The sequence below is a fragment of the Danio rerio genome, chromosome 21 (genome assembly GCF_052040795.2).
Source record: "Danio rerio strain M-AB ecotype USA chromosome 21, GRCz13ab, whole genome shotgun sequence".
Lineage (NCBI taxonomy): Eukaryota > Metazoa > Chordata > Actinopteri > Cypriniformes > Danionidae > Danio > Danio rerio.
Genome location: NC_141041.1, coordinates 1,881,938 through 1,892,500, shown reverse-complemented (window position 1 = coordinate 1,892,500; position 10,563 = coordinate 1,881,938). Strand labels below are relative to the sequence as shown.

General features: G+C 40.6%; 1 long non-coding RNA gene across 1 annotated transcript in view; it reads right to left on the bottom strand.

The window, feature by feature from the left end:
* The window catches only part of LOC147838684 (uncharacterized), a 3,137-nt gene extending 1,845 nt beyond the window's left edge, over positions 1–1,292 (bottom strand). The window contains exons 1-2 of the long non-coding RNA XR_015519851.1: positions 666–1,292; positions 1–500 (exon numbers count right to left, since the gene is read on the bottom strand). The exon at positions 1–500 is cut by the window's left edge and continues 1,845 nt beyond it. This is a non-coding gene — a long non-coding RNA (uncharacterized LOC147838684). The remainder of the gene's footprint in view (positions 501–665) is intronic.
* Between the last annotated feature and the right edge of the window lie 9,271 nt (positions 1,293–10,563).

Genomic DNA, 10,563 nt, shown 5'->3' with positions numbered 1-10,563 from the left:
CACACATCTATTTATGCACAAATAACGCGACTTATCCGTGTCTGGTGTGAACACAGCATAAGAGAAAACCAGCGTGATTTTAAACTACAGCTGATCAAATCATTATTAAACAGGTAAGTGAATTTCTAAGCCGATCTCTTTCTTTTGTATGTTGTAGTGCTGTATTTATACCATAGCAATATTGTGATCTCCCGACAGCAACAGAGAAATACTGGGAAATCCCTGTAGACTGATGCCATATCATGCTGTTCAGCCTCATAATCTTAAAATGTGAGCAAAATCAGCTGTTTTGTCATCACTTTAGACATTACGCTAGAGAATCATTCAAACACTCTACAGTGATGTTGGTGAATGAGCAGAGGTGAACGAGCAGATGTGAGTGAATGGCGGAAGAAAGTAGTTTTTAGTCTCTCTGTGTTTGATTGTCTTTGTTATATACACAATTATGCTGTTAAACTGTTGTATAAACGCAATATCACACAAGTAGCAGTGCGATATGGCTGTATATCAGCACTGGTGGGACAATAAGACACTCGGCCTGCATCCTCAAGCCAGTGCACGCCTTCCACCATTGCCGATATACAGCCATATCACACTGCTACTCTTTTAATATTGCTCATATATATATATATATATATATATATATATAATTATACAGTATATACAATGTCACCAGATGACTTGAATTGCTCTATTTGGAAATAGTTTATTAATTTTAGACTCTTTAGGTTGATTCTGTAGGCGTGTGAATCATGCATGTACTGTAATTAACACATTGCAAGATTAGATAAATACAATAGAGTAAATATAAAAGTGATATAAGCTTTAATCATTAATCATAATCATTGTCAGGGTAGTCGAATCATTTCCAGAAACAGAAATGGACAAATGACTGTAAAAAAAATCTACTTTTATGGTTTATTTCCAGCAGCTGGGGTGCTGAAAAAAAAGTAAAATAATTTACTGTAAAATAACACAGGTTAAATTACAGAAATTTACAAGAAACTTAAATTTAAGTACATTTCTGTTATGTAATAATGTCTGCTTTTTACAGTAAATTTCTATCATTTAACGCCTGTTATTTTACGTTTTTATAAACGTATAAAATAATCCATAAAATTATGGATTTTTTTATAATGTATAAAATAACACTGTTCAAATAGTTCAATTAGTTTTTAATGAAATTTGCAAATGGTAGCATTACTTGTGTCTGAATGTTTTTAACTCTCTTAGGCATGGGTCTCAAACTTGATTCCTGGAGGGCCGCAGCTCTGCACAGTTTCGTCCAGCCCTAATCAGACACACCTGATCCAACTAATCAAGCTGTTCAACACTTCACTGATACACTTTGATTAGTTGAATTAGTTGTCTTCGAATAGGGTTGGAGCAAAACTGCAGAGCTGCGGCCCTCCAGGAATTGAGTTTGAGACCTATCCTCTTAGGATTTAAAATCTAGGTGTATTTTAAACTGTGGTTATATAATCCTGATACTATATATATATATATATATATATATATAAATATATATATAAAATCATACATCATATAATTCCAATTTAATACTGAAAATCTAAAGTGACTATTGTGGATGCTTGCATTGTGATATCGATGCTAAAACGGTATATCGTGCAGCCCTGCTTTAAACTATTAAAAATGTTCATAAAAGTCACTTTTTCCAAACTTTTCATGGTTCAAAGTTGTTGGGAGAAAGATCAAGATCCCATAATGCAGTTCAAAAAGAGAAATAAACAAATAAAAACTAATTAAAAAGTATGGAACACTGCTAATTTATGGATATTTTTTACAGTGCAGTACACAGAGTTAAAGACACTTATTCATGTGTAATTGCAATTACTTTACAAATATTTCCCAAGTGTTGGTTATCGCATTATATATTGTAAGAAGGCTATTGACCTTAAAATGGTTTAAAAAATATTGTAAACTGCTTTTATTCTAGCAGAAATAAAACAAGTGAGACTTTCTGCAGAAGAAAAAATATCATGGGAAATACTGTGAAAAAATGTATTGATCTGTTGAACATCATTTGGGAAATATTGGAAAAATAATGCAAATTTAACTGAAGGGTGCATAACTTTGACTTCAACTGTATATTCAGGATTCATGCATTTGAACTGAATTTAAAACTTCTGAATTATATAATAATAATAATGATAATAATGATATTTTCAAAATGATTTGGCATGAATTTGGTCATTTTACTAACAAATCAAAAACAATAATTTTTCCAATTACATTCATTCATTTTCTTCCGGCTTAGTCCCTTTATTCATCAGAGGTCGCCACAGCAGAATGAACCACCAACTAATCCAGCGTATGTTTTACACAGTGGATACCCTTCCAGCTGTAACCCAGTGCTGGAAAACACCCGTACACACTCATTCACACACACACACACACACACACACACACACACACACACACACACACACACACACACACACACTCATACACGAATTTAGTTCATCAGTTCCCCTACAGCGCATGTACTTGGACTGTGGGGGAAATCGGAGCACCCAGAGGAAACATGCAAACTCCACACAGAAGTGCCAACTGACCCACCTGAGGCTCGAATCAGTGACCTTCTTGCTGTGAGGCCACAGTGCTAACCACTGAGCCACCGTCACGACCTTACAATTTATTATTAAGTTCACATAATAAAATATGACTAGCTGTAAAATCAAAAATTAACCTTCAGTTAAACTATATGAGACTGAAATGTACATGGAAAATGTCAAATAAGTTGAACTTTTTTAACCAGATATTTGTTCCGGTTTTACGTGAAAGGGCGCACTCACACTATGCTATCCAAACCGTGCCCATGTGCGTTTCCTGGATCGTTTGAGAAGTGTGAGTGCTCTGAATCACGAGGACTTTATGATTGTTTATAAACGTCAACAGTGGCGGATCTGTTCGGCGAAATATTTGACTGCGTGTCTCTGCATCCCAAACGACTTAAAACATTATAACGAAATAAAGAAATCTCCACTGTGCTGAGCGAGAGCGCTTCTTAAATTGAACAGCGCATCATCGATGACATAAGTGTGCTCAGGCCCGAATGCGATGTGAGTGCGGGTCATTGGGTGAGAGGGAAAGGTGGACAAGTGTGCTTCGGCCCGGTTTAGTTAAAGAACAGAAATAATGACTGTTTTCAAACAGGTTTCCGCTATTAACTTCACTTTTAAAGACATTTTTATTTATTTTATGACCCAATGTTGACAAATTTGCATTTTCCTTCGGCTTAGTGGCTTATTTATCAGGGGTCGCCACAGCGGAATGAACCGCCAACTATTCCAGTATTTGTTTTACACAGCGGATGCCCTTCCAGCTGCAACCCAGTATTGAAAAACACCCATACACACACACACACACACACACACACACACACACACACACACACACACTACGGCCAATTTACTTAACCCTAATCAGAAACACCTGGGCTAGCTAATCAAGCTCTTACTAGGCTTTCTAGAAACATCCTTGCAGGTGTGTTGAAGCAAGTTTGGACACCCCTGACTCAATCAATTCCCCTATAGCGCATGTGTTTGGACTTGTGGGGGAAACCCACACCAACACAGGGAGAACATGCAAACTCCACACACCAACTGGTCCAGCCGGGACTTGTACTTACTGTGAGGCCACTCTATATGCATTATATACGCAACTCTAATGTAAATGAGCATGTATTTTACATTCAATTCAAATGCATGAATATTCATTAGAGGAGTGTAAGGGCTGACGGCGACCGTCCAATCAGAGCCGCCGCAGTTTTAGAGATCAATCAATTTGTTGTTTTCATTTTACAAAAGTGAAAAGGCAAATGAAGGTCTGATTGTTGACACACATTAGCGCTGACTCCGCGCCACTTCTATTTACATACAAATACTGAATTATAAATGAAAAGCTGGACCACTCACTGCTAGAAAACGTAAAATCCTCCCGCAAATATAAACAGATTTTTTTTTTGCATTTGTTCACTACATTTTCTTAAAATGTGACACGTTTCAACACACAATGGTCTTATTTTTTTGTTTTGTTTGTTTGTTTTGAGAAATAATAATAATAATAATAATAATAAAAGAAACCAATACAACGCATTTCTAAACACAAAATAACAACAGCCTACATGTAAAAATATAACTTTTACATACACAGTTTCAAAATAATGGTAAGTTCGCACTTTGTTGCATACAATTTACAAAAGTCCGTGTTTCCCTTCGGTCCCGCGACGTTATCGAAAAAAAGAGTCTCTCTGTCTCTTCCAGACGTCTCTCGATCCGCTCCCTTTATATACTGTATATATTTCTACATTTATATATATCGATTTCTAATAGACTCCCGCTTGAATTGCGTCGATAAATTCGCAAAAAAGTTTTCTTTCTATTATGTTGTTTTTTTTTTGTTCGTTTTTTCTTCGTGTGTGTGTGTGTGTGTGTGACAGAGAAACCAGTACAGACAAAGAATAGAGAGATAATAAAAAAAGAGAAAAGCCATTTTACACGTACGACCACACATTTTGTACTAACAAGCCCGTATTGGTAAAAGCCGATATCTATAATACAATGCTCAATATAACGACATGTGGGCGGGGCTGTGGGCGGGGCTGGACACACCTTCTAATTACATATACAGCCATACAGTACATTAAATACAGTTTATCCAAAAAAATACTTTTGACTTCTTTTTTTGTTTTCTTTTGTTTTTTTAAACTCCAGGCCGTAAAACGCCTGACTGCATAGACCTAATGACTAACGCTTGTCCTACTTTTGCATCCTAGAGAGTTCTGGTAAAAGTTCTCCGCTATGGAGCTACATTAGTGCCAAAAACATTTCACACAAACACACAACAAACATAATGCGTAGCCAGATTCACATGCATGAAACTAAATTTAATCATTCATTCATTCTCCTTCAGCTTAGTCCCTTATTCATCAAGGGTCGCCACAGTGGAATGAACCGCCAACTCATTCATTCATTTTCTTTTCGGCTTAGTCCCTTTTTAATCAGGGGTCGCCACAGCGGATTAAACCGCCAACTATTCCAGCATATGTTTTAAGCAGTGTATGCTCTTCCAACTGCAACCCAGTACTGGGAAACACCCATACACACTAATTCTAACACACACACTCATACTCTACGGTCAATTTAGTTAATCAATTCCCCTATAGCGCATGTGTTTGGACTGTGGGGGAAACCGGAGCACCCGGAGGAGACCCACGCCGGGACTCAAACCAGCAACTTTCTTGTTGTGAGGCTACAGTGCTAACCACTAAGCCACCGAGCCGCCAAGCTAAATTCACGTGCACAAAAATATGTATGCTTATATTCACGAAAACAATTCACGTGCACTTGATAAAAATACATGAAGGTGCAAATTGCCTTTAACATGTGAATAGACTTAGATTTTTGGTTAGCCAACCAGATGTGAGCTTACTATTCAACCAATCACAGCCCACTGTAATCGAGGTTACTTTGCACTATGCTTTCTTTTGCGTAATCTGAACTAATTTAGAAAGCAAGCAATTAAAGGTGCAGTATGTACATTTTTGACTCTTCTAACATATAAAAGCACCAGAATATGTTTGCGGATATTTGCTAACATGCTAAGTAAACATGTTTGTTTCTCTGAAAAACAATGCTAATGTCCGTTTTTCTGCTTTGAGAATGTGCGTTCCATTTCAAAATGTCCATCTCTGCTTTGATCTCTGTAACTCCGCCTATTGCATGTTGTTTAGCCAATTGTATTTCAGCATCCCAGGTTGCCAGATTGTGATAAACTCAGTATTTCATTTAAAGACATAAAGGCTGTCTTAATGTATGCAGAGAACAGTCAACTTTATCAAATGAAATTGGCCACTTTATTAGGTACACCTGTCTAACTGAGTGTATTTGAGTGTAGTCAACTCAAAATTGACTGAAAGTTAATTCCACTCATTTGAAAAGAGTTTTGAACTCAGTGTTGAAGGTAATGAGTTAATTAAATACCTCATTACTTCAATTTAGATAAGTTCACAGCACTCATATAGATTAGTTTTTGAACTTAAATGGGTTGTTGCAATCGGTTTCCTCAAATGGTTTGAGTTGACTTAACTTATTTGATAATAATAATAATAATAATAATAATAATAATAATAATAATAATAATATAATAACATTATTATTATTATGATTATGATTATGATTATGATTATGATTATTAATGGGGTTTGCCATAGGCAAAGTCCATTCTTACTATTGTGCCTGGTTTATTATTCTGTCTTCTTCTTCTTCTTCTTCTTCCGTACACTTTTTCGGCGCGTAACTAGTCCCGCAGCTTTTGTCCCAGACCCTTGAAAGTGGGCTCAAATCGTGCGGCCTTATCGGGAATGGTGTGCTATGACTTTTATAAGGGGTGGGTGGTTTTGGGGCCCCGCAGGGGCCCCAAAACCACCCCCCAAAACGCATTGACTCAACATTACGCCCAACTTTGAAAGTTTATAGCGCCAAGTGTGAAATTCATAGAAATATGGGATTCACAGCATCTGTAGGGGGTTGCAGCCTAAGCGGGAAAATACCCCGCAAGGGGGTATAAGTTGCACCCCTGGGGCTCTAGGACGTCCCAAAGTGGTCCCCATTGACTTACATGGGCCCCATTGACTCCCATTCATTTTCTAGACACTCGTAGATACTATTCCCGGAAATCGCCGTAGCGCCAACAGGGAAATTCGTAGAGACATGGGATTCGCGACATCTCGAGAGGGTTATAGGAGGCTTCAAACCACACCCCGAAACGCGGTAAATGTTGTACCCCTGGGGAGCTAGGACGTCCCAAAGTCTCCATTGACTTTACATGGAGCCGAACTTTAACCAATCACTGTGTCCATTGTGAATTTCATAGAAATATGGGATTCACAACATCTGTAGGGGGTTGCAGCCTAAGTGAGAACATACCCCGAAAGCGGGTATAGGTCGCACCCCTGGGGCTCTAGGACGTCCCAAAGTGCTCCCCATTGACTTTACATTGCCCATTGACTCCCATTCATTACATTGACTCCCATTATAAATGTCATATGTCAATCACAGTACGTGGCAGTGTCATACTGACTTGGGGGTTGTCTTATTTGACTTAGGCAACCAATCAGCATCTCAATATGATATTTCAGCTCACAAGCCACGCCCCCCCAAACCACTTAAAGACCCTTAATAACTGCCCCATAGACTTAACATGGGGTGGGACGTCCCATTGCAGATCCCATTGACTTCCATTATAAAGGTCACACATCTATAACATTACATAGGAGTGTCATAGAGACATGGGGGTGGGCTCATTTGACTCAGGCAACCAATCAGCATCACTCTATGATAATGAAGCTCACAAGCCACGCCCCCAAATGGGTCCCATAGACTTCTATTATAATAGGGCTAGATGCATATCTTTGCATTGCAGTGTCATATAGGCTTAGGGGTTGGCTCATTGGACTCAGACAACCAATGAGCTTTTCAATATGATAATGAAGCTCACAAGCCACGCCCCCAAACTGGCCCCATAGACTGCCATTGTAACTGGTCCACATGCATATCTTTGCTTAGCAGTGTCCTATTGACTTGGGGGTTGGCTCATTTGACTTGGACAGCCAACCACATTCAAGTTCACTCTGTAACCTCGCCCATAGCAACAAAACAGAGTACCCTAGCAACCATTCATCAACAGCTATATCTTGGCATCAGACCATCGTAGAGACTTGGGGATTGGCTCGTTTGACTCATGCTAGCAAACGGAACTTCCTATATGCTACACATGCTAGCAGTGACTAGCTACATGCTAATATTGACTAGCCATGTACTGTAACTTGCTAGAAATGCTCACTAAGTATAAATATTTCATCAGGCATGTATGTGAGGCTTGCCTAGTAACCACCCAGGGTACCCTAGCAACTGCCTAGCAACCACCCAAATTACCCTAGCAACCGCCTAGCAACCACCTAGCAACCGCCTAGTAACGCCTTAGTAAGGGCCTAGCGACCACTCAGGACACCCTAGCAACCGCCTAGCAACGCCTTAGCAACCACTTAGAATACCCTAGCAACCACCTAGCAACGCCTTAGCAACCACCTAGCAACCACTCAGGGCACCCTAGCACTGTTGCTAGCATGATGCTAGCAACTCGATTAGCATGTTGCTAGCATCATGCTAACACGATTAGCATAACGCTAGCTACATGCTAATCATAATAGCATGATGCTAGCAAGTCGATTAGCATGTTGCTAGCATGATGCTAACACGATTAACATTATGCTAGCTACATGCTAATTATGTTAGCATGATGCTAGCAACTCGATTAGCATGTTGTTAGCATGATGCTAACATGATTAGCATCATGCTAGCTACATGCTAATCATATTAGCATGATGCTAGCAAGTCGATTAGCATGTTGCTAGCATGATGCTAACACGATTAGCATCATGCTAGCTACATGCTAATCATGTTAGCATCATGCTAGCAACTCGATTAGCATGTTGTTCTATTGGCCAGTTTATTACCGTTTTGTACCCCATCGATTTGCCACGCAAACCCCATTCACATTTCCTTTAGGAAATGTACAATTCTAGTTATTATTCTTACTTCCGCCCAAAGTTCGGCGCGTAACTAGTCCCGCAGCTTTCGTCCCAGACCCTTGAAAGTGGGGTCAAATCGTGCGGTCTTATCGGGAATGGTGTGCTATGACTTTTATAAGGGGTGGGGGGTTTTTTGGCCCCGCAGGGGCCAAAAAACCCCCCCAAAAATCCCATAGACTTAACATTGAGCCGAACTTTGACGACTCACAGCGCCGAGTGTGAATTTCATAGAAATATGGGATTCACAGCATCTGTAGGGGGTTGCAGCCTAAGTAAGAACATACCTCGCAAGGGGGTAAAAGTTGCACCCCTGGGGCTCTAGGACGTCCCAAAGTACTCCCATTGACTAACATGGGCCCCATTGACTCCCATTCATTTTTCTAGGAGAGCACTAAACGCGCCGCGAAATGGGACGACCTTTAAAGCGTTATAGCGCCAAGTGTGAAATTCGTAGAAATATGGGATTCGCAACATCTGTAGGGGGTTGCAGCCTGTATGAGAACATACCCCAAAAAGGGGTATAAGTTGTACCCCTGGGGTGCTAGGACGTCCCAAAGGGGTCCCCATTGACTTTACATGGCCCATTGACTCCCATTTATTTCTTGACTCACATGTCAATCACATTACATAGCAGTGTCATACAGACTTGGGGGTTGCCTTACTTGGCTGAGGCAACCAATCAGCATCTCAATATGATTTTGAAGCTCACAAGCCACGCCCCCCCAAACCATTTAAAGACCCTTAATAACTGCCCCATTGACTTAACATGGGGTGGGATGTCCCATTGCACATCCCATTGACTTCCATTATAAAGGTCACACATCTATAACATTACATAGGAGTGTCATAGAGACATGGGGGTGGGCTCATTTGACTCAGGCAACCAATCAGCATCACTATATGATAATGAAGCTCACAAGCCACGCCCCCAAATTGATCCCATAGACTTCTATTATAATTGGGCTAGATGTATATCTTTGCATTGCAGTGTCATATAGGCTTAGGGGTTGGCTCATTGGACCCAGACAACCAATGAGCATCTCAATATTGTAATGAAGCTCACAAGCCACGCCCCCAAACTGGTCCCATAGACTGCCATTATAACTGGCCTACATGCATATCTTTGCTTAGCAGTGTCCTATTGACTTGGGGGATGGCTCATCTGACTCAGACAACCAATGAGCATCTCAATATGATAATGAAGCTCACAAGCCACGCCCCCAAACTGGTCCCATAGACTGCCATTGTAACTGGCCTACATGCATATCTTTGCATAGCAGTGTCCTATTGACTTGGGGTTTGGCTCATTTGACTTGGACAGCCAACCACATTCAAGTTCACTCTGTAACCTCGCCCATAGCAACAAAACACAGTACCCTAGCAACCGTTCATCAACAGCTATATCTCAGCATCGGAACATCGTAGAGACTTGGGGATTGGCTCGTTTGACTCATGCTAGCAAACGGAACTTCCTATATGCTACACATGCTAGCAGTGACTAGCTACATGCTAATATTGACTAGCCATGTACTGTAACTTGCTAGAAATGCTTACTAAGTATAAATATTTCATCAGGCATGTATGTGAGGCTTGCCTAGTAACCAACCAGGGTACCCTAGCAACTGCCTAGCAACCACCCAAATTACCCTAGCAACCGCCTAGCAACCACCTAGCAACCGCCTAGTAACGCCTTAGTAAGGGCCTAGCGACCACTCAGGACACCCTAGCAACCGCCTAGCAACCGCCTAGCAACCACTCAGAACACCCTAGCAACCGCCTAGCAACACCTTAGCAACCACCTAGCAACCACTCAGGACACCTTAGCAACCGCCTAGCAACACCTTAGCAACCACCTAGCAACCACTCAGAACACCCTAGCAACCACCTAGCAACACCTTAGCAACCACCTAGCAACCACTCAGGACACCCTAGCAACCGCCTAGCAACGC